The sequence below is a fragment of the Heterodontus francisci genome, chromosome 5 (genome assembly GCF_036365525.1).
Source record: "Heterodontus francisci isolate sHetFra1 chromosome 5, sHetFra1.hap1, whole genome shotgun sequence".
Lineage (NCBI taxonomy): Eukaryota > Metazoa > Chordata > Chondrichthyes > Heterodontiformes > Heterodontidae > Heterodontus > Heterodontus francisci.
In genome coordinates, this window is record NC_090375.1 from 151,260,258 (window position 1) to 151,283,723 (window position 23,466).

Genomic DNA, 23,466 nt, shown 5'->3' on the forward strand with positions numbered 1-23,466 from the left:
ATTCTTAATATACTTTATTGTAGTGGCTTGCTCGGCCATTTCAGAGGGCAGTTAAGAATCACCCACATTGCTGTCGGTCTGGAGTCACATATAGGCCACACTAGGTAAGGACGACAGATTTCCTTCCCCAACGGGCATTAGTGAACCAGATAGGTTTTTACGATAATCCAGTAGTTTCGTGGTCACCATTACTGATACTAGCGTTTTATTCTAGTTTTATTTAAATAAATGAATTTAAATTCCGCAGTTGTTGTGGTGGAATTTGAACCCATGTCTCCGTATCCTTAGTCCAGGCCTGCAGATTACTAGTCCAGTAAAGTAACCAGTATGCTATTGTTCCCGGTTTCATATACAAAAGGAAAAACGAACAAAATCTTATTACAATAACCACAGATGCTTTGATGTAATAAAACATTCTAAGGCACTTTACAGGAGCATAATCAGGCAAAAATTGACAACAAGCCAAAGAAGGTGATATTAGGACAGGGGCTTGGTAAAAGAGGTAGGTTTTTGAGGGGCATCTTGATCGGAGGAAAGAGATGTGGAGATGCTTAAGGGGAGTTACAGGAAAAATGCCAATGATTGTGGGTGTGAAGGAAGTGGGGGATGCACAACAGACCAGAATTGGAGGAAGGCAGAGTTCTGGGAGAGTTGTAAGGCTGAAGGAGGTGACAGATATAGGGAGTGGCGAGGCCAGGGATGGAGTTGAGTGCAAGGATTTAAGCTGCCTTGTTTATGCTTTTTAACCAAAGAAAGCTGCTCTAAGTATAAATTGTGGTGTGTGATGTTGGGAAGGTGGAATGCAGAAAATTGCTGCAAAGTGGTTAATCTGTGGGGAATGGGGGTTCTTATTGGTTTTTCTTCAAACCAAGATTTGTTCTTTTATATTTTTCCTCATCCAAAGGCACAAACTCTAAGAGCTGGATTTTCCTTCCGGGAGTAACAAAGAGGTCAGGAGTGTTTCCCCCCCACCCCCCAACCCAGAGAGCAAACAGTCATTCACCTGTGATTTTCCCCAGGACGGCCAATTAATGGCCAGAGGGCAGGTTCACTGTCCAAATAAGGATGTTGGGTGGGCTGTCGAAGCTGGAGGGTCAGAGGCTTTCCAGATTGAAAGAAGCAGCAAGCTGCAATAAAAGGCAAGTACTAGAGAAAGCGCTTCAAGATGGAGGCACCCTCTCTCCAGCTTTTCAAAATCGTTAATTAAAAAATGGATTCAGCAGCCAGGCCACCACTGTGGGGAAGGAACAGCTCTACAGGATGGCCTTGGGCTGCTCATGCACCAGGGAGGCAAAGAGGACCTCTAGGGCTGCCTAAAGTGCTACCCTGTCACCCCACTCCATGCCCACCCTGCCATCAGGTGTCCACCTCCAGGCACCTAAATTGGCCCCCACCACCTGCGAAAACCTGGAGACCAACTGGAAAATTCCAGTCAGCTTCCTTTAATTGGCCTTAAGTAGGCTCTTAATGAGCCTGAACGGCCACCTACTTGTGGGCAGATAGCCCTGGTGGACCCCAATCCTGTTGTATTATCTCCCTCTAAACTAATATAAACAAAGCTGAAGGGCAGACATAAAGGTTTAGAACGCAGAACTTTAATGGAGATTTACTGTTGTTGCAGCTTACACATGCGAACAGACAGTGCAGGAGAACAGAATCATATTGCATCATTTCCTGTGATGACATACAGATTAGCATAAACATAGATTTAACTGATATTTAACATACTAACAAATACATTATCACAACATTCCCCCTTCCCTTAAATAACAACTCCATAAGGTAGAACATAAACATGTAGATGAACAAGCAACCCTTATGAAATACAAGAAATTTGACAACTATAACACTATTTACATAAAACTTTCAACTGTAACAAGAACATTTGGAACACTCCTCTTCAAGGTGTTGTCGCCATTTGGAACTGTACTAGTTGTCAGCTGGCACTACCAGACTTTGTCACAATGACATGTGGGTGTGTTCTTGAACTGTCCGTCCTCTCTTCCTGAAGATTGTGTTTGTGAGGATTGTCCTCAGTTGTCAAAACGTACACGGGCGATGCTGGTTGATCGCCTTTTGCACGGCTAGCAGAGAGTCCCAAGATGAGATTGATTCCTTTACAGAACTGCACCATTTGGTGCTGTAACCTCATACAAACGTGGTGCTTTGCACACCTTGGACACCTCTGCTGGGATCAGTGTCTGTTCTTGCGGCTGAAGGATGCTCACCTTCCGGCCAATGTATAGTGACAGTAATTTTGCACCCACAGGCATGTCCAGCAAGCCTTTCGTCTTATCTTGTTTCTGATGTAACCTGTCTGTGATCAAGGACGACTTCCTGAGATGATAACTTGATAATGTGTTTCTCACTGGTCAACCAAACATAATCTCAGCAAATAATGGCAATCCAGAGTCTAATGGCATTGTGCGAAGATGCAATAACGCAACTTGTATCTACATCCATCATGTAGCATACTTTCCACACCTTGTCCCTTCAACTTTTCCAGGAGGTCTTTCTGGAATAAATCAATAAGAGTGGAGGAGATAACCAACTCCACAAGTCCTTCCGAGAGTTCAGTATCAGAGAAGTCGCATTCTTTCGCTTTCTCTTGGCATCCGTTAATGAAGTTGCCCAAGCTCTCATTGACTTTCTGTCCATATCGCATGAGTTCCAGGTGATGTACTCTGAAATTAACTTTAATCCTAAACTGATTTTCTAATGTTGTCCATAACTTTGATGGAGCCTTCTGATCACCATCAAATAGGCCAGAGGTATTGATCCTGGGCAGGCTTCATTTCCGATGGCAGTCCTGACTTTTATCGTCTGTTTCTCTGCATCCACAACCTCATGGTCTAGGAAGCACAGTTTGCTTGAACAGTTTGAATTTGCTTGGGACATCAGGTGCTTTCCAGTCCATCCCTGGAAATCTGGCTGCCATTTCCAAAACCTTCTATTCTTTTCTCCCCAAGGAGCAAACCTTGCCTTAAAAGTTGCAGCAAGCTGTGATGTCTGCAGAGCTGAGCAGGAGTCACACCCTGAGCTGTGTTGCTGCAGCGCGGGATTGTGAGTTTGTAGTTAGAAGGGGCCCTGGTATCAGTTTTGGCTAATGGCCCATGAGCGTGGCTACGGCGGGAAGGAATCCGCACCAGAAAAAGACACTGCACTGATCTCCGCGGCTGAAACTACCAGTAATTTTCTTGCCGGCTCAAAACAAAACCGGGAGTGTGCCCAAATCACCTTCAAACAATACTCACACCATTGCTCTCCAGATGTGAGAGCTGTGATCTGGTCGAAGCACATCAGTAGGGCTTCTGATTTGAACTGTTGTTTTCAGCTGCTTATCAATGCTGTTGACTCACGACCACTGCCATCATAATATATTACCCCTCTCTAGACTAATACAAATGAAGCTGAAGGGCAGGCATAAACCTTTAGAACACAGAGCTTTAATGGAGATTTGCTGTTGCTTCAGCTTACACGTGCTAACAGACTGTGTAGGAGAACTGAATCATATGATATTTCATCACTTCCTATGATGATATACAGATTAGCATAAACACATTTAAATACTTATATTTAACATACGAACAAATACACTATCACAACAGATCCCACCTCTGCAAAAATGGTCTGGAGGCAGGATGGAGCTGGGAAACTGGCACGCCGGCCATCAGGGCTATTTTTAGCTCCCACCTGCCTCCAATCTCAGCCCCAGCAGGGGGCTGGGAATCCAGCCCTAAGTATTCCACAATTTCCAGAAAGCCTCTCGTATGACTTTATGACCAAGTCCAGACAGTCCACGGCCTACATGACGGTGTGACGCACAATAGTTGAGCTAACTCTTGCCCTTGCTCAGCATGTTCACGCATTATCCAGTAGGGCACTGGCTCACAATGTGGAGTAGAAACCTGGACAGAATTTCCCCATCCCAATCACAGAAGAACGGAGGCCTGGTGTGGTGTTTGACTCAAACTTATCCTTTTAGTTGATATCTATTAACTCAACACAGACCAGGAATTAAGCCTGGGATTTTCTGGAATAACTGTTTAGTACCACACTTACCATTTACCCAGTGAAACAAGAGTTCTGGTTTGAGGTATACTCATAGTATGCATAAGCAGCAGATTAAGTATACTTGAAAAGGGAACATTTACAGGATAATGGGGAAAGAACGAGGTCATGGGACTAATTGGTTAGCTCGTTCAAAGAGCTGGCATTGACTCAATGGGCTGAATGGCTTCCGTTTGTGCTGTAAGATTCTATGATTAACTCCCACCGAAGGATGGGGCTTTCCCCAGTTCAGGTTTTCTTTCTTCATTCACAGGATGTGGATGTCATTGGCAACCCCAATAGTTATTGCCCATTCATAACTGCCTTTAATTAAGTCTAACCGCCTCCATAAACATTCATTCCCTCCACCACCACCACACCGTGGCTGTTGTATATACCATCCACAAGATGCACTGCAGCAACTCGCCAATGCTCATTCAACAGCACCTTCCAAACCCGCAACCTCTACCACCTAGAAGGTCCAGGGCAGCAGGCGCATGGGAACACAAGTTCCCCTCCAAGTCACACACCATCCTATCTTGGAACTATATCGCCGTTCCTTCACTGTTGCTGGGTCAAACTCCTGGAGCTCCCTTCCTCACAGCACTGTTGGTGTACCTATACCACATGGACTGCAGCGATTCAAAAGGGCAGCTCACCACCACCCTCTCAAGTGCAATTAGGGATGGGCAATAAATGCTGGCCTTGCCAGCAACGCCTACATTGCATGAACAAATTAAAAAAGGAATGCCTTGTTCGGCCATTTCAAAGGACAGTTAAGAGTGAACTATGTTGCTGTGGGTCTGGAGTTGCACATAGGACAGCTCAGGTAAGGACAATATATTTCCTTCTCAAAAAGTGGGTTTTTACAACAATCCAGTAGTTACATGGTCACCATTACTGATACTAGCTTTTTATTCCTGATTTGTTTATTAATTGAATTCAAACTCCCCAGCTTCTATGGTGGGATTTGAACTCTTATCTCCAGAGTGTTAGCCCAGATCTCTGGATTACTACTCCTGTAACATAACCAGTATGCTACCACTCCTATAATTGCACCCTGTTTACATCTGCTGGTATGATATAGAAATACACCTATTCCATTGTTTGAATTAGTATCCAGTATTAAGAATGCATAAATTTGAATTTCATTTCTTTTGTTCTGAAGTAGAGACACAACTGGTAGGCAGAGGTTCACAGCTTCCCTTCTCCCTGACTCATGCTGAAAATGGGTTTGACCTAAGATGTCATCCCCAGCGCTCTTCATCCAATGATGGTTCTATCCAGCATTTCCAGAAAGCTTCAGTAGATTTAAAGACCTGATTCTGCTCTGTTCTATTAATGCAAAGAGACTACTTTTGACACTGGTATCACCAAAATACTAGTCCTTTTTGGTTAAGGAAGTAACACATGTGCAGCTACCCAAAGAAATCACATTTCTCTTGCTACTACTTGAAAGTGAGATGTGGAAGATTTCATTAGAGATTATTTGTTCCAGGTCAGTCTGGTGGCACTGTGGCTTAGTGACATATATTGACATCTACAAGTTCTTTCTAGACAGGGGTTGGTTTAAAATATGGTAAGACAAGAGTGAGGGAAGAGGGTGAATATTCTTTTGACTTCTATGAAATTTAGAATGGGTGGGAATAAGTTCACTTTCTCTTAATTGTATTGAACATTAACTCAGCAAATCTGAAGTTATGATGCCCCAGTACAGAATGCTGATGTCTATTTAAAGCACAATTTATTGGTTATTGGGGCTGCTAACAGTTCTTTTAAATTAAAAATGACCAACAAGTTAGTGATGGTATACAGAATTAGGCCATTCCACACTCCAAGGATTGCTCGTTGAAGACCTGTGTAGAAATTACAATGGTAGACCGGAGTCTGTGGGGGGAGGGGTAATTTTAACCCCAAAAAACAGACTGGTTCGAGCCTGGTGGGATGTTAAAATGTTAAAAATCTCAAATCCAAGCTCAACCTGACGTGAACCTGCCCACTTCCAGTTTTAACCAAGGCAGGTCGGGGCAGGCAGCCAACCTGCTCCCAAGAGGCAGGTCACTCTTTAAAAAATTTTGATGAGGCTGCATGCCTCCCATTTTACCTCTGTTTAAAATTTTATGCTGGCCACCCGGGTTTCCCAGGAGATGAGAACTGCTGGGTCCAACAGCTAAGTGCATTTCCAGCACTGCTTATGGGGCAGGAGTGCTATCCCCACCTCACCACCACCACCCCCATCCAATCTCCCCAGAACTACAATTGCCCACCAATCCAGCCTTTCCGATCTCCCCTGCTCATCTCCCATCTTTTCAATCCCTTCCTCCCCTGCACTCCCCAACTGCGGCCTCTGATCGCTCCCCCCACCCCACAACCCCGACCCTTCCAATTTCTCCCCACCCTTCCTGACCCTTGCAAATCACCCTCTCTGACCTGTCCCCCACTCCGTAGCCTCTAATCATCTTCTTGCCACCCACCAGCCCCCAATCTTCTTCCCCCTAACTACCCAGCCTCCAATATTCTACACACCTCCCCACTGCTACCCCTGTCATTCCCAATCCCTCCCTCCCTCCTCTCTGCTTCCCAACTGTAGCATGGTGCCAAACACCTACCCATCCGACAGCCTCTCAATTTGACTGAAAACAGAAAGTTCTGGAACTGGTTCTGATGAAAGGTCACAGACCTGAAACTCTGCTTCTCTCTCCACAGATGCTGCAAGATCTGCTGAGTATTTCCAGCACTTTGTTTTTATTTCAGATTTCCAGCATCTGCAGTATTTTGCTTTTATCACAATTTGACTGGTTGTAGCCGAGAAATGGAGACAAAAAAACTATCTAAATCATGCCTTTCAATTCAGTAGGACTTGAAGGAAACCCGCTCTTCCAGGATTTCCTCTATACAATACTGCCTCCCTGCCCTCTGTTCCCTCCCCGCCTCCCCATAAAAATTGGGGCCTCCATTTCTTCAATTGTTCATTTGGACTATTTTAGATGTAGTAAACTACAGCTGAATGCTGGATGGGAAAGTAGAATAGAAAATTGGGGAAGGAAGGCAAGTAGTGTTAAATATCAGGATGGTATATTTCCTTTCTGATTCTGTCTTTTAAATATTCTTATTTATATGTTAGCCAGTATCCTGAGAAAATTTGGGAGGTGGGGGATGTTAAGAACTATTTGAAAACAATTTATTTTGCGATTCACCATAGTTTTTACTGCAGATTTTATACAGCTGCAGCAAGATATTGATCTTGCAGTGACTTGTAGATAGGGCATCATTAGGTACCATAAAAAATTAAAGCTCTTCAGACCCCAATGACAAGAAAAGTTAGAGCAGTTTTTGCCTAGCACTAGTCCAAAAGCAATCTTCACTTCACTCTTGTTCTAATTCAAACTGTAATCAAGCAGTGCCTTCAGCAACCTCGGTAAACAGACATTTCTACAGCAAGTAAGTGTATTGGGAAAGGTTACGCTCTTAGCCAGTGTCATCCACTCCAGCAACATTAAAGCTGTTTTGTGTTTCAACAGAAAAGGTCTCCATCACCATAACAAAGAGCAAGAGGTGAAGTCACCCATCAACTCCCCCTCTCAATAGCAGGAATACCGCTTTGGGTATGATCTTACTTATTCTTTGAATGCAGTTCAACCTCTGCATACAAATGAATACGCTATTATCCAAACAGAGCAACGACAGGGCACTGCCCCTTTTGCTTCCCTGCAGCAGCCTTTTAAAGTCACATGACTGCCACCCTGCAACGTTTCACTTAAGATTTCATTACGAATTTGCATCTGTTTTGGAACAGAAGGAATCAAGTACATTCACTGGTTTGATAAGTTACAAGTGTTCTGAGTAGGTGAGGGAACAAAAAAGGGATCAGTGTGAGGGAGCCTTCTGCGTAGACACTCAATCAAATTTAGAAAATGACACAGATCAGAAGGAAAGAATTAACCATTCTAACTCATTTGTCCATTCTCTATGAACAGATCTGTAATTCTATCAGAACAAAAAACATTCATAATTTGAAAGACACCAAATTGCTCACACCTTGCATTACTAGTACAAGGCATCAATGGTTTGCACGTACATTATGATGCAGTCTTTGCTTGTTGGGATATAAAATGGCCACAGAATGATCCTCCACTTTGCCTGATAAACAATGACAATGTGGTTGTACTACACCAGTGTGTGCCGTTTTTACACAAGTCCTAACTAGTTTAAAGTAAGTGGGTTAATGTCTACGTTAAAAGGGCATTAGAAAAAGCACATTAAGTGTTCTAGATGAACTTTTCAGATCAAAAGTTCAAACCTTAGATTTTCTTGACTGGGCAAGGAATCCAAAAGGCTGCCCTAATCTACAACCAGTTCTTGAGAAGGACAATGGAGAGGGGACATGATTGCAAACCACACAGAAACACTCCTGCTAAAAGACTGGCAGGGCAACAAGAGTGACCATTTAGTCTTCTCGCCTTTTTCACTAAAGCTTAGCTGTTGGGTGTTCTGTGAGGTTTCCATGAAATAAATCCACTAGTAACCAAAGTCAAAGATCATGCTTAGTAATTTGTGTTGGAGGGTCTTTTCACACAGCTCACCTCCAGCATATACTGTAATAACCTGAACAACTGGGGCGGCACAGTGGCGAGCACCGCAGCCTCACAGCTCCAGCGACCCAGGTTTGGTTCTGAGTACTGCCTGTGTGGAGTTTGCAAGTTCTCCCTGTGTCTGCGTGGGTTTCTCCCGAGTGCTCCGGCTTCCTCCCACTGCCAAAGACTTGCAAGTTGATAGGTAAATTGGCCATTGTAAATTGCCCCTAGTGTAGGTAGGTGGTAGGGAAATATGGGATTAATGTAGGAGGGGATGTGGTAGGGAATATAGGATTATTGTAGGATTAGTATAAATGGGTGGTTGATGGTTGGCACAGACTCAGTGGGCTGAAGGGCCTGTTTCAGTACTCTATAACTGTAAAGTATAGAACAAATAAAATTGAAAGATTATGGCATGTATTGTGTCCTTGCATAGTGATTGCAAGTTTCATCTTCTTCAGAAACCACACTACCATGGTATAATCAAACCTACGACTGAGTGTCACAGATAACTTCCCCAAAAAAACTGTACCAACCAAACTCCACATCCATTTTTCTCAACACTACTAATGTGACCATTTCTGTGATGAACAAAATGCTTGGTTTGTATGTGCACTAACTAATTTGGTCTATGCCTGCCTTCAGCAATTTGATTGTAACTTGTCTTTCAGAGAAGGAGTCAACCTTTCTGAATAAAAAAATCTGTGACAACTTTGAATAGAACATCACATTGAATGATATCCACAAGGCCAAGAACAAGGATAAAAAACACAGTGGAGCCGATAACACTTCTGATAGACTCTGACATAGTAGTTACAATTAGTTGTGATACGACAAACAGCTCCCACAAAAATGTTATCAGTCCATGCACTTTTATTGAAGGACTGACCCTCAATCAATGTCCATGGGCTAGAGAAAAAGGAATACTTAGCTCTGATGTTTAGCCTCTGATTCTTTAGTGAAACTGGAAGAGGCTGTACTGGTGCAAATAATTCCTTTATCATCTTTTTGGTCTTATAAATAACATAAAATGTAATGTTACCTTGGCTCAGTTAAAAGCACTCTTGCCTCTGTCAGAAGTTGCAAATTCATGCCCCAGTACCTCAGCATATAATCTAGGCTGGCACTTCACAGCAGTACTGAGAGAATGTTGTTTTGTTGGAATCTCCTCCGCCTTTGGATGAGATGCAAAACTGAGACACAAGTCTACTCGCTCATATGAATGTAAAAGATCCAATGGAAGCATTTGAAGAATGGGAAGTTATCCCAGTATGCTGGCCAGCATGAAATCATGGCTGCTCTGTGACCCAACTCCATATACCCTCCTTTGCCCCATAACCCTCAACACCTTTGGATAACTACAGTCCACAAATCCTAGATTTAAAGTTAACAACAGATCTAACATGAATTGTCATATGCAGAAGAGAGTTCCAAAGTTCTACCAGCCTTTGTGTGTAAAAGTACTTCATAATTTCTTATTTATAACATTCATAAAAAAATGATGATTTGGTCTTTCCTCTCATTTGCTCTTAGTGTGGCCATGCTGAGCACTAATTGGCTACTGTATCTGCCTACATTACAACAGTGAGTGCCCAACAGAGGTAACCCACTGGAGATCCTGAGGATGACAAAAGGGCTATATTTGAACCACCAAGATTCTGACCACATTTGTATTCACGTTTCCCCGAACATCTTGTGCACCTCAGATTTTAAATGCAAACTGGATTCTGGGAACAAAGAAAATCTAATGGCAACATCATGGCCCTAATCCTGCTAGAGGAAGGCATCTCACGTCAAATGCCATTGACTTGTCATCAACATTTTGGCACCATCACCTTCTGGAAGTGCAAGCTGATAATAGCATGGCAGGGGCAACAAGGCAACTGGGACCGTCGTGAACAGGAGGACCAACAGTGTATTCCTTTAACCGATGAGGTTTAACGAATGAAAAAGAAACAGAGAAATGACAGAGAAGGAGAAAAAATTATAGTGAGTGAATTAGAATTAAATCAAGTACAGAAAATTAAATAAACAGAGGGAAAGAAAGATTGGGGATTGAGAGTTAAAAAAGACAAAGGAAAAGAAAGAAAAATATAAACATTTGAAATGTTTTAAATCTCCAAGAAGAATTTAGTGCAAACAGGAACAAGACTCAACAAGTTAAATTGTTCCCTTTCAAATTTAAGAGAGGTTGATCAGTACTGAATTCGTAATCAGTGTCATCAAAAGGGTACTAACACTCTAGAATTACCAGCCCTAACTTTCTGCAGCAAGCTTAAGGAGTTATTAATGTACAAATCCAACCAGTTCTTAAACAGGAAGGCCAAGGGCGAGATGTCATTTGTTCGAGCAGCGTAAATCAACCAACAATTTCTGAAGATTCACAACTCATGGCGTATCTCTTAATCTCCTGAATTTGCTGGCCAATTTGTGCACTAATAACGACGGCATCATCAACACGCCATTAGTTTCCTGTAAGATTTGGCCCAGAATTCCTTTCCAGCATTTGAACCATTCACAAGAAGCCGTCTTCAACAGTTCGGGACAAATTGTGCAAAGAAGATTGCCTGACGTTGAAACAATATAGCTCTGCTATTATTGTCAATCAATGGGATGACTAGGAGATAGGATATACAGCAGCACTTGCCCATTGATTTTTGAAGGGCTTTTGTGTGGCAAGTTACTGTTATCAAAACATCCAAAGAGTGCAGCACACTCTCCAGGGCCTCGGGGACCTGTGTGAATAGGATAAGCAATTTTTGATTAACAAATCAAATTGAAGATTTGTTAATCAGGAACACAAGGTCTGAAACTGTAAGTGTCAGTTAGAATGGTGAATTCAATATCAAATCATTTACAGAAATTAAAATAAAGGGGAGAGAATTAGATTAACAGAGAAAAGAGACAGAAAAAAGTAAAATCATTATTTTATATTTTTTAAATCTCCCAACAATAATTAAAAGCTGAAGGAATGAGACTCCATGCCTGTAAAAGTCAATTTTCAGTGCCAGAGAGATTGTGTGGCAATAATTAAGACTTATCATGCCACTAAAAGGGTACTTAAACTGGAACTGACAAGCCCCAACTTCTTCTGCCATGTGTAGTACGTATCTATGAGTTAAGTACTGGAATGTCATGCCGTTCAATACATTTGAATGGCAAGTCAGCCACCTAGATGCTGTTTTTAGGAAGCTTATGGAGGAATGTTTCATCTTAGACTGCAACCTCTGGATTTTCACATTTAACTGCGCATGTGCAGTTCCTGCAAATTGCTGTCCAATTTGCACATAAATAATAGTGAGCACTGTTAGCCTCACCGCTATTTTCTCGGCAAAATCTAGCCCATATCCTTCCATCATTACCTAATTTACTTTGACTTTCTTAGGTCATATGCACCAATATACTTGCCCAGTTTAATCTCCTTCAAGGGGATCTGAGCTAACTTGTGTAGAAATGCAAAAGGTGAACGCAACATTGAGTTTGCGGTTATTTTTTTTCCAGGTTTTTTCATTCTTTAAAAGGGATTTGTTTTCTTTTCCTTCCTCAGCTGGTGTATCAGGAGGGAACTAGACTGTCCCCATATTTGGTGATTCCAAAGATGGTGCTCCACTTAACTGGAAAAACCCAGCATTTTGCATCAACTTTTACAAGCCAGGAAGCACAACAGTATAATTTGCACAATGGTGTAATGGTCAGTTCTACCTAATTCAATATCTGTTATACTGGTACACAAAAACATGTATATAAGTGTGTATCATTAAGCCAACACAAGCGAAAGGCTGTTCCAGATACTTCACGCACTGAAACTATTAAGTGGAAATTATCAACAAGATGTATCTCCAGCTGCATTGCACCCAGAGATCTTTAAGTGACCTGCACCATGGGCATTGTATATCAAAAACTAGAGTTCATTACAGCCTGTTTTAAAACATGTTACAAAGGTTGCAAGGATATATAGTGAAGTATTGTTTCTAATGGTTGATAAATTAGTAAGAAGGGGGCACATTGAGAGAAATAAAGAGGGAAATTAGAGGAAAATGTTTCACATATTATTAGAATATGGAATGCATTCCAATGAGTGCCTATCACACACAGTAAAGGGAACTGGATAAGTATCTGAAAAGGAAAAAACGATACAGAGATACGGGAATACAGAGAAATTAATACAGACACAGATACTATTGGCTGAATGGCTTCTTTCTGTTAAAAACTTTTAATGAAAAGTTGTTATCTCTTCAGTTTTCCCAATGAAGTATTTAACTATGAGCTGTATGATAAAGTTTTTTTGTTTATTCAATTCTGTTTTGGAAGGTTTTTCTGTTTAAAAAGGAAATGTCTCATTCAGACCTTTACCAACTAGGCTGAAAGATTCACGTCAATCAATATGAGGTGACATCAACAATAAGAGCAGTTTCTTTTAAAAACCAGAATATTTCTGGAAAAAAAAGCACTCATTCTCTTCAGAGCTACACTGTACTGAATAACAAGGTAGAATCACAAAATGATGCAGCACAGAAGGGGACCATTTGACCCATAAAGTCTGTGCCAGCTCTTTGAAAGAGCTATCCAATTAGTTCCACTCTCTGGACACCTACTAGCAATAAGCCAGCTAATTTCTGCAGTTATTTCGTGTAATTAGGAAAAATGAAACAACAGTGAATTTAATGACAAATATTAGAACAGTAAATGTTTGGTGCTCCTTAAATGTCAACAATGGGGAATGAACACTTTGGTATGTTTCTCAACCCAAGTTATAGCATAACCTAGTAATAAATAAAGTTATCTTCACTCTGTGCAAACAATGTTTCTGAGCACTTAGACAGACAGCAGGTCAAGAGAAATTCTTACCTCCAGACACAGATGAGGCTGAAACAAGTACTATAATTAAAGGGGAAAAAAGCTACTCAAATGTGAACAGCACCTTTATTACTGTAACATTAAAGTTAAACTACAAAAAGTGCACTTGCACTCTAGCTACCGGGCTGAGACCAAAACCTATAAAATCAATTCCAACATGGCAGAATCTGATTTAGGCTGCCTGGCTGTAAATCGAACTCTGAGAATCAGGAGAGAAAATCAGGTCAGGTACCAGCTCTGGAGATACATGGACATTTTTACACAAATGCAAAACAAAAACTTCCTTGCAGAAATGCTTTAATTGGCAACACAGCTTAAATAAGCACTAGTATTCTTATATGTGAAACATTTCAATTATGCTCTTGAATTGCTTTTCCTCATTAGGCCTTTAACTGTTTTTATTTTCCCCCTTTTTTCAAAACAGATTTGAACCCAAAGTTAAGTGCTAAAGCTCACAGTCCAAAATATCACCAAGGTTAAGAATAAGAGAGATCATAAAATAAATCAGGAAAAAATTAACACCAAATTTTGGTTTTAGCTTCTAGGAGCTAGAGTGTTTTGAGGAGAAAGCTAGGAAGTTGTTGGAAAATGATGAGCAAGAGTAGTATATCCTGTTACGAGCCTTGATTTCAATACAGTAAAGATCTGGAAACAGAGGGATTTGTGTAGAATGACTTATATGGCGCTTGGAGGAGCTCTAGTCATTGTAGTATCAATAGAGATAAGAAATCTTGCAGTAAAGAGTGGAGGAGACTAGATGGGACAGAGGCATCTGCTAGATAAGTTTTTTGTTGCAGTACACGGAGGAAAACGAAGAGGGTAGAGAAGGTTTGGAAATACGAACCAATCTTGGATGGATTTTGTCTTTGTAGAGAATTAAGTATTGTTGAGAAGAAAGGTACTGGTACAAAAGAAAGCAAGCTTCTTGATGGCAACTTGAACAACACTTACAAGCATTCGAGTTCAAAGGACATACTGAAGAAAGAAAGTCAATAACTGGAGAAGGACTAAAGCTAAAACCATCAAAGATGAAGGCTGATAGGGAGAAATGATTCTTGCCAGAGCATGAAGAACCCCTGAAGAATTTAAAAACATGATTTCCATTGCCCTATCAAAAGGCACAGAGGAGATAAAGATGTAGTAATTCAGCCACTACACTGCAAGGGGAACTGTGGTTGTGCGCACTGTGGGTGTGCAGTTTAAAGGAAGTTGTAGAATGAAATTATCACCAAAACAGCACACAGGGTTAGGAGACTAGAGGTGGTGGACAACGGCAAAGAAACAGTCGTGAAAAGAATTTCTGGAAAGACTCTGAGATTGACTCATAGACCATAACACAGACAGAATGACTTGAGCAGAAATGATATGGCATGAACACAGCATTAACTCCCACTCTTTATTTTTAGCCATGAGCACCTTTGAAGAAAAAAAATTCCACAATTAAAATTTACATGGCTCCGCTGCACATGCAGTCAGATCAATTTTCGGTATTGTCAAGCACTAATCACATAAGGGGCTAGACAGCAGCTTCAAGCCTATCCTCACCAAGGTGAGTAAATTCTTCCTTGTTGCTGGAAGATTAACAATCTTGACAGAGACTTCCCAAATTCAGCAATGTGACTTTTCCATTTTCTACACCAGTTTACTTTGTGGTGTCTGAATGAGATTGCTAATTTAATGCCAATTGTGGGCAGTGTTAGTATGACTCATCCGAAGAGTTGAGTTGCCAAACTCATTTCACCTTAGACAATGACAGTGAGCACAGACTTTCTAAATAAACTACATTCAAACCCAGGTCCCTAAAGATGATGGGATACTGTGCTAACCTACTGACTTACCGAGTTTTCCATCAGTTATAATTTTGCTACCATCAGAAATTTTAGAAATACTGTGACGCCCCCCCTGCACCACCCCCCATCCTTCCCCTGCCACCGATACATTCTATTTCATGAGACAAACGAGTCAGTTATTCATATACACCACACAGTTTTCAGTGCTTTCCAAACAGATTCTTTTAAAATAGCAAACTTCCGTAATCCCAAACTCTGAGCCTTGCCAGACCTAATTTTAAGAATGGAATAAAAGAGGTTGTGACCGAAGACAATACAAAAGTAAAGCTCGCAAAAATAAAATAAAGGGCAAGATACATAAAGCTAAATATAGTTAGGTGAAGTGATGCAAAAGGTGTAAATTTTGCTAGTTTCCATTTAAATTGGAATTCAGGTGGTGAATGCTAACCAACAGTTGCAGTCCTTCAATCCTAAAGCAGCACATCACAACTTTCAGAAAATTTAAATTGTACACATGAAGCTGCAAGAAATATTGAGGCATAATTAACTTACTCTTGAATGACAATTGAGACTCCATTGGACATACATTTTTAAACAAATTTTCTGAAAGTTGTAAAGTGCTGCTTTAGTCCTAGAAACAATTGGAATTTTTGTTTTACTATTATCTCTTTATTTAGAATACTTATTTTCTTTCAGATAAAAGATGGAGAGGAACAAAACAATATGATACTTTTGAAAAACATTCCTGTATTACTTATGATTAAATGGGAAAAAAAAGGATGTTGAAATAATGCATCAGTTCCAGAGCCAATTTCAAACTGAAATGCAAAAATAACAAAGAAACAATAACCAAGAACTGACACACATGGCAGAAGTAATATCCAAAGAAAACGTGGGTGTTATTATATTTCAACTAGAAAATATATCTACATATAGTTCACTAAAACCCACATTTCCTTTGGATATTACTTGTAGTCCTGTGAGACTTACAAGAGATCACACATCAAAGGAACAAGTAATACTACAGAAAGAGGTGTGCAGAGAGAGATGGAGACAGAGAAAAGGGAGCACGGGGGTTGGGGGAGAGAGGAAAGAGGGGGAGGGAGAGGAAAGAGAGGGAGCAAAGAGGGGGCGCGAGACAAGGGGGGGGGAAGGGGAAAGAGTGTGGGGGAAGGGGGAGAGAGTGTGGGGGAAGGGGGAGAGAGAGTGGGGGAAGGGGGAGAGAGAGTGGGGGAAGGGGGAGAGAGAGTGGGGGAAGGGGGAGAGAGAGTGGGGGAAGGGGGAGGGAGAGTGGGGGAAGGGGGAGAGAGAATGGGGAAAGGGGAGAGAGGAGGGAGAGAGGGAAAGGGGAGAGAGAGAGAGGAAGAGAAAAGGGGAAGAGGGGGAGGGGGAGGGAGAGAAGCGGGGGAGGGGAAGAGGAGAGAGAGAGAGAGAGAGAGAGAGAGAGAGAGAGAGAGAGAGAGAGAGAGAGAGAGAGAGAGAGAGAGAGAGAGAGAGAGATGGGGCAGATGTTAATTTTGTTGAGTCCCGTTCCCTGATTCAATATTTGTTTCCTTGGGGTGCCCAGCATGCTGACCTCTTCCTCTCCTGTAAATAGTGGCACAGAGAAATTATTAAACGTGCCCACTATTTCCTTATTTTTATTGACAATATCACCATTATCAATTTTCAGGGGCCTCATTGCTCCTAACTGCTCTCTTTTACTTAATGTAATTGTAAAAATTGTGTGTTGATTTTGATGTCCCTAGCAAGTCTCTGATCATTCCCTTTGTTGTTCTTTGTATCTTTCCCAATTGCCAGGATCTGTGCTATTGTTTGCATTTTTGTATGCTTTTCCTTTTAGTTTTATTTTGTCTTTTACCTCAATCACTGTCTGTAGCTGTCCTTTTTGGAATGTAGAGCTCTTACCCCATAGCAGTATAAACTGCTCCTGTATCCCATTAAATTATTTTATGAACACCTCCCACTGATCTGGTCATTTCACCCATTAACAGACTTACCCCTGTTACGTACAGATGGAAAGGGGTGTGGGTTGTTCCAACTGTTCACCTCCCAAAGGGCTGCAATCATGTTTTGTTAAAATGTTGCACTAGCCCGAGTGTCTTTCATGTCAAATAAACAGACAAATGACAAGTTTTCGCATAGGTTTAAAAAAAAGTAATTTATTTCCACACTTCCCAAAATGGTCGCAACCTCGCCCATGCACACATTCACTCACGCATACATACACAAGAACAGATAGAGAGAAAAGGGTAAGTAATTTAATGTTCAAAGTGAGGTTGGTATTTGTGGTTTACAGTGAACCAGTTGAGTCTTCTCAGGAGGACAGTCTCATTTAAAGGTGCAGCCATGGGTGTTTGTAGTTTGAATTGCTGAGGTGTTGTGGATTTTCTGGTGACTAAAACTGCAGACTTGAGGTTGTGGTCACTTTAAGTTCTCTGCTACAGCAAGTTGGAGTTTAGAATTAGCAACAGGGCTTCTTCCTTGTTTGGCTAGATCTCTTTCATAGCCCCTGGCTGGACTGTTTTCTGAAGGTGCTGGCTTGATCTCGCCTCAATTAATTAAGGCGAGCTGCTATGGATTTTAAAAAGGAAGATCATGCTTGATGAAGTAACAGAGAAGGTTTATGAAGGAAATGTGGTGGATGTTGTTTATATAGATTTTAAGAAAGCATTTGATAAGGTACCACATAAAAGACTAGTTTAAAAAAATTGAGACTCATGGAATAGGAAGGTCAGTGTCCAATTGGATAACAAAGAGTGGCTTAAGGACAGAAGACAGCAAGTCACATTTCTAATATCTGCCAGTTCTGATGAAGGGTCACTGACCTGAAATGTTTACTCTGCTTCTCTCTCCACAGATGCTGCCAGACCTGCTGGGTATTTCCAGCATTTCTTGTTTGTGTTTCAGATTTCCAGCATCCTCAGTATTTTGCTTTTATTTAAGTCATAGTAAATGGTTGCTTTTCAGACTGGAGGATGGTAAACAGTGGTGTTCCCCAAGGGTCAGTGTTGGGACCACTGCTTTTTATGTTATATATAAATGGCTTGGATCTTGGAATATAGAGCAGGATCTCAAAATTTGCTGATTACACCAAACCTGGATGAGTGGCAGTGAGGATGATACGAACTGCCTGCAACAGGACATAGATAGGTTAGCAGAGTGGGCAGAGGAGTGGCAGATTGAATTTAATACAGACAAGTGTGAGGTGATGCATTTTGGCAGAAGGAATAGGGAGAGGCAATATATACTTAATGGCATAGTTCTAAAGAGTGTGCAGGAACAGAAGGACCCGAGGATGCATGAGCACAGATCTTTGAAGGTGCCAGGACATATTGAGAGAGTGGTTAGTATGGGATCTTGGGCTTCATAAATAGAGGTACTGAGTAAAAAAGGGAAGTTATGCTGAACCTTTATAAAGCTCTGGTTAGGCCCCAACTGGAGTACTGCAGTCAGTTCTGGTTACCACACTTCAGGAAGGATGTGAGGGTCCTTGAGAGGGTGCAGAGGAGATTTACCAGAATAGTTCAAAGGATGGAGGATTTTAGTTACAAGAATAGGTTGGAAAAGCTGAGTTTGTTCTCCTTAGAACAAAGGAAATTGAGGGGAGATTTAATAGAAGTGCACAAGATTATGACAGGCTTAGATAAGTTAGACAAGGAAAAACTGTTCCCATTAACAAATGATACAAGGACTAGGGGACACAGATTGAAAGTTTGGGGCAAAAGATGCAGGGGAATATGAGAAAGCACTTTTTTTACGCAGCAGTTGGTAATGACCAGGAACCCGCTGCCCACAAGGGTGGTGGAAGTGAAGGCAATCAATAATTTCGAGGAACAAAAACAAGAAATGCTGGATTCACTCAGCAGGTCTGGCAGCATCTGTGGAAAGAGAAGCAGAGTTAACGTTTCACTCAGCTGCCAGACCTGCTGAGTGAATCCAGCATTTCTTGTTTTTGTTTCAGATTTCCAGCATCCGCAGTATTTTGCTTTTATTTTAATAATTTCGAGGAAGTTGGCTGGCCACCTGAGAGAAATAGACCTGCAGGGCTACGGGGATTGAGCTGGGGAGTGGAACTGACTGTATCGCTTTGTGGAGAGCTGGCATGGACTCGATGGGCCAAATGCCCTCCTTCTGTGCCATAAATGACTCTATGACTCTCTGCAGAAGGTTTCCTTTTTTAAGGTAAAAATCAATCAAAGTTTCTTTGATGAGACACATGGCCCTCTCCCCTGGTGTGACCACACAATGGATCAGGATGTGGAGACCCTGGCTGCCGATTTATGTCTGAATGGGGAGCCTTCTGTTAACATGGCGCTATTTCACACCTATTCAATTTTGGTTTGGGCTGAGTCTATCTGTCTCCAGAATCCTTTTTTAGTTCATTTGTGTTGATAAGAGTCATTAATATGCAATAATGCTCTTTTCAATTTCAAAGGGGCTCTGTCAGACAAAGTTAATGAGTTCCATTCTTGTAGACAGGTTTTTTATTTCCAGTAAATAACAAGTGTCCACGTTCTTGTGGTTTTGTTTAACAGTTGCCATTTTAAATTCAGAATTCTTCCATTTCATGATTTCTTTTATTGCATCTCCTTCCGTGCATGACACCTCATTGAAGTCAGCCTTACCCAACTCTAGAATCTTAGTAGTTGTTTCATGTTTGCCCCTTTCAAACACTACTTGAACTCAATCATATTACAGTCAGTATTAGCAAAATGTTCACACACTGTTAAGCTGTTAATAATGAGTAATGAGACAGATTTAGTTAAGTCTAATATAGCATGCCCCCTTGTTGATTCTCAAACATATTATTGCAGAAAACTGTCCCAGCACACTCAAGAAATTCACAATCTTTCTGACATCTGCCACGCTGTTTATCCAATCTATATGAAAGTTAAAACCACCCATTCAAATCACCCTGTCTTTGCTGCTCATAAAGGGATCCAAGTGCAGCTTGCACGCAATGCAGCTTGGACTGAGTGATCAGCTGGGAGTTTGGTGAGAGAGGGAGTTCGGTGAAGGGGGGAAGGCGGTGCTCCTTTCTTTTTCTACCTTTTTCATCTTCCAGTATTTGGTTCTTATTTTGGTACAGGGAAAGAAGCCAATTGGTGAGAAACTGGTTAAGTATTCTACTTGTAATAAATAGTTTGTAAAGTTCATAGAATCACAGAATAATACAGTGCACAAGAGGCCCTTCGGCCCATCGAGTCTGCACTGATGCATTAAAGACACCTGACCTGTCTACCTAATCCCATTTGCCAGCACTTGGCCCATAGCCTTGAATGTTATGACGTGCCAAGTGCTCATCCAGGTACTTTTTAAAGGATGTGAGGCAACCCGCCTCTACCACCCTCCGAGGCAGTGCATTCCAGACCGTCACCACCTTCTGAGTAAAAAAGTTCTTCCTCAAATCCCCCTTAAACCTCCTACCCCTCACCTTAAACTTGTGACCCCTCGTAAATGACCCTTCAACTAAGGGGAACAGCTGCTCCCTATCCACCCTGTCCATGCCCCTCATAATCTTGTACACCTTGATCAGGTCACCCCTCAGTCTTCTCTGCTCCAGCAAAAACAACCAAGCCTATCCAACCTCTCTTCATAGCTTAAATGTTCCATCCCAGGCAACATCCTGGTGAATCGCCTCTGCACCCCTCCAATGCAATCACGTCCTTCCTATAATGTGGTGACCAGAATTGCACACAGTACTCCAGCTGTGGCCTTACCAAAGTTCTGTACAACTCCAACATGACCTCCCTGCTTTTGTAATCTGTGCCTCGATTGATAAAGGCAAGTGTCCCATATCCCTTTCTCACCACACAATTAACCTGCTCTTCTGCCTACAGAGATCTATGGACAAACATGCCAAGGTTCCTCGGAACTTCCCAGTGTCAGGCCATTCATTGAATACTTCCGTGTCACATTACTCCTTCCAAAGCGTATCACCTCACACTTTTCAGCATTAAATTCCATCTGCCACTTTTCTGCCCATTTGACCATCCCGTCTAAATCTTCCTGTAACCCGAGACACTCAACCTCACTGTTAACCACTCAGCCAATCTTTGTGTCATCCGAGAACTTACTGATCCTACCCCCCACATAGTCATCTATGTCATTTATATAATAGACAAACAACAGGGGACCCAGCACAGGTCCCTGTGGTACACCACTGGACACTGGCTTCCAGTCACTAAAACAGCCGTCGGTCATCACTCTCTGTCTCCTACAGCTAAGCCAATTTTGAATCCACCTCATCAAGCTATCCTGTATCCCATGTGCATTTGCTTTCTTGATAAGTCTCCCATGTGGGACCTTGTCAAAGGCTTTGCTGAAATCCATGTAAACTACTTCAACTGCACTACCCTCATCTACACACCTGGTCACATGCTCAAAAAATTCAATCAAATTTGTTAGGCATGACCTCCCTCTGACAAAGCCATGCTGACTATTCCTAATCAAATTTTGCCTCTCCAAGTGATAGATTCTCTCCTTCAGAATTTCCTCCAATAGTTTCCCTACCACTGACGTGAGACTCACTGGTCTGTAGTTCCCTGGCTTATCTCTACAACCTTTCTTAAATAGTGGGACCACATTAGCTGTTCTCCAGTCCTCTGGCACCTCCCCCATGGCCAGAGAGGAATTAAAAATTAGGGTCACAGCCCCTGCAATCTCCACCCTCGCCTCCCACAGCATCCTGGGGCACAAATCGTCCGAACCTGGAGATTTGTCTACTTTTAAGCCTGCCAAAACCTCCAATACCTTGTCACTCCCTATGACAATTTGCTCAAGAACCTCACAGTCTTTCTCTCTGAGTTCCATATCTAAATCCTCATTCTCTTGGGTGACGACAGATGTGAAGTATTCGTTCAACACCCTACCAATGTCCTCTGGCTCCACCCACAGATCTCCTCCTTGGTGCCTAATGGGTCCTACTCTTACCTGGTTATCCCCTTCCCATTGATATACTTATAGAATATCTTGGGATTTTCCCTACTTTTACCAACCAGAGCTTTCTCATATCCCCTCTTTGCTCTCCTAATTGCTTTCTTAAGCTCCATCTTACACTTTCTGTACTCCAATAATGCTTCCGTTGATTTGCTCTCCGTGTATTTGCTAAAAGCCTTTCTTTTCCTTCTCATTGTACCCTGAATGTTTCTGGTCATCCATGGTTCGCTGGGCTTGTTGCTCCTACCTATTACCCTAGAGGGAACATGTTGGGCCTGTACCCTCCCCATTTCCTTTTTGAATGCCCCCCCACTGCTCTTCTGTAGATTTCCCAACAAGTAACTCTTTCCAGGATCTTGGCCAGATCCTGCCTTATTTTACTAAAATTCGCTCTCCTCCAATCCAAAACCTTTTTTTGCAACTTGTCTATTTCTTTCTCCATAACAAGCTTAAATTGTACCATGTTGTGGTCGCTATCACCAAAATGCACCCCCCCCCCCCCACCCACACATCAACCACCTGTCCGGCTTCAATCCCCAGAATTAGGTCCAGCACTGCACCCTCCCTTGTTGGATCCTCTACATATTGAGCTGAAAAGTTCTCTTGCATACATTTTAAGAACTCCACTCCATCTAAGCCCTTAACACGATGACTATCCCAATTAATGTTGGGAAAGTTGAAATCACCTAATATAATTACCCTATTATTATTTTTACATACCTTTGCGAATTGCGCACATATTTGCTCCTCAATTTCTCGCTGACTATCTGGGGTCTATAATAAACACCTAGCAATGTGGCTGTCCCTTTTTTATTCCTAAACTCTATCCATAAAGCTTCATTTGATGCCCTTTCCAAGATATCATCTCTCCTTACTGCAGTAACTGACTCCTTAACTAATATTGCAATGCTCCCTCCTCTTTTACCCCCTCCTCTGTCTCGCCTAAAGATTCTATATCCCGGGATATTGAGCTGCCAATCCTGCCCCTCCCTCAACCATGTCTCCGTGATGGCTACTATATCACAATTCCACGTGTCAATCCTTGCCCTTAACTCATCCGTTTTACCTGTAATACTCCTGGCATTAAAGTAGAGGCCATCCATCCTGGTCTTACTCCCTTGAAACATACTTCCGCTGTATTCCCTCTGACTTGTTTGCTTTCCTGTGTTTAGCTGTGTCCCTATTCTGCTAGGAGTCTGCGTCCCCTCCCCCTGCCAAATTAGTTTAAACTCCTCCTAAAGTTAAGGTATGGC

The 23,466-nt window shown here is 41.9% G+C and overlaps 1 protein-coding gene across 1 annotated transcript in view; it reads right to left on the bottom strand.

Annotated features, from left to right (window-relative positions):
• The window catches only part of LOC137369634 (transcriptional activator GLI3-like), a 471,074-nt gene that overhangs the window by 429,004 nt on the left and 18,604 nt on the right, over positions 1-23,466 (bottom strand). The window lies entirely within an intron of this gene.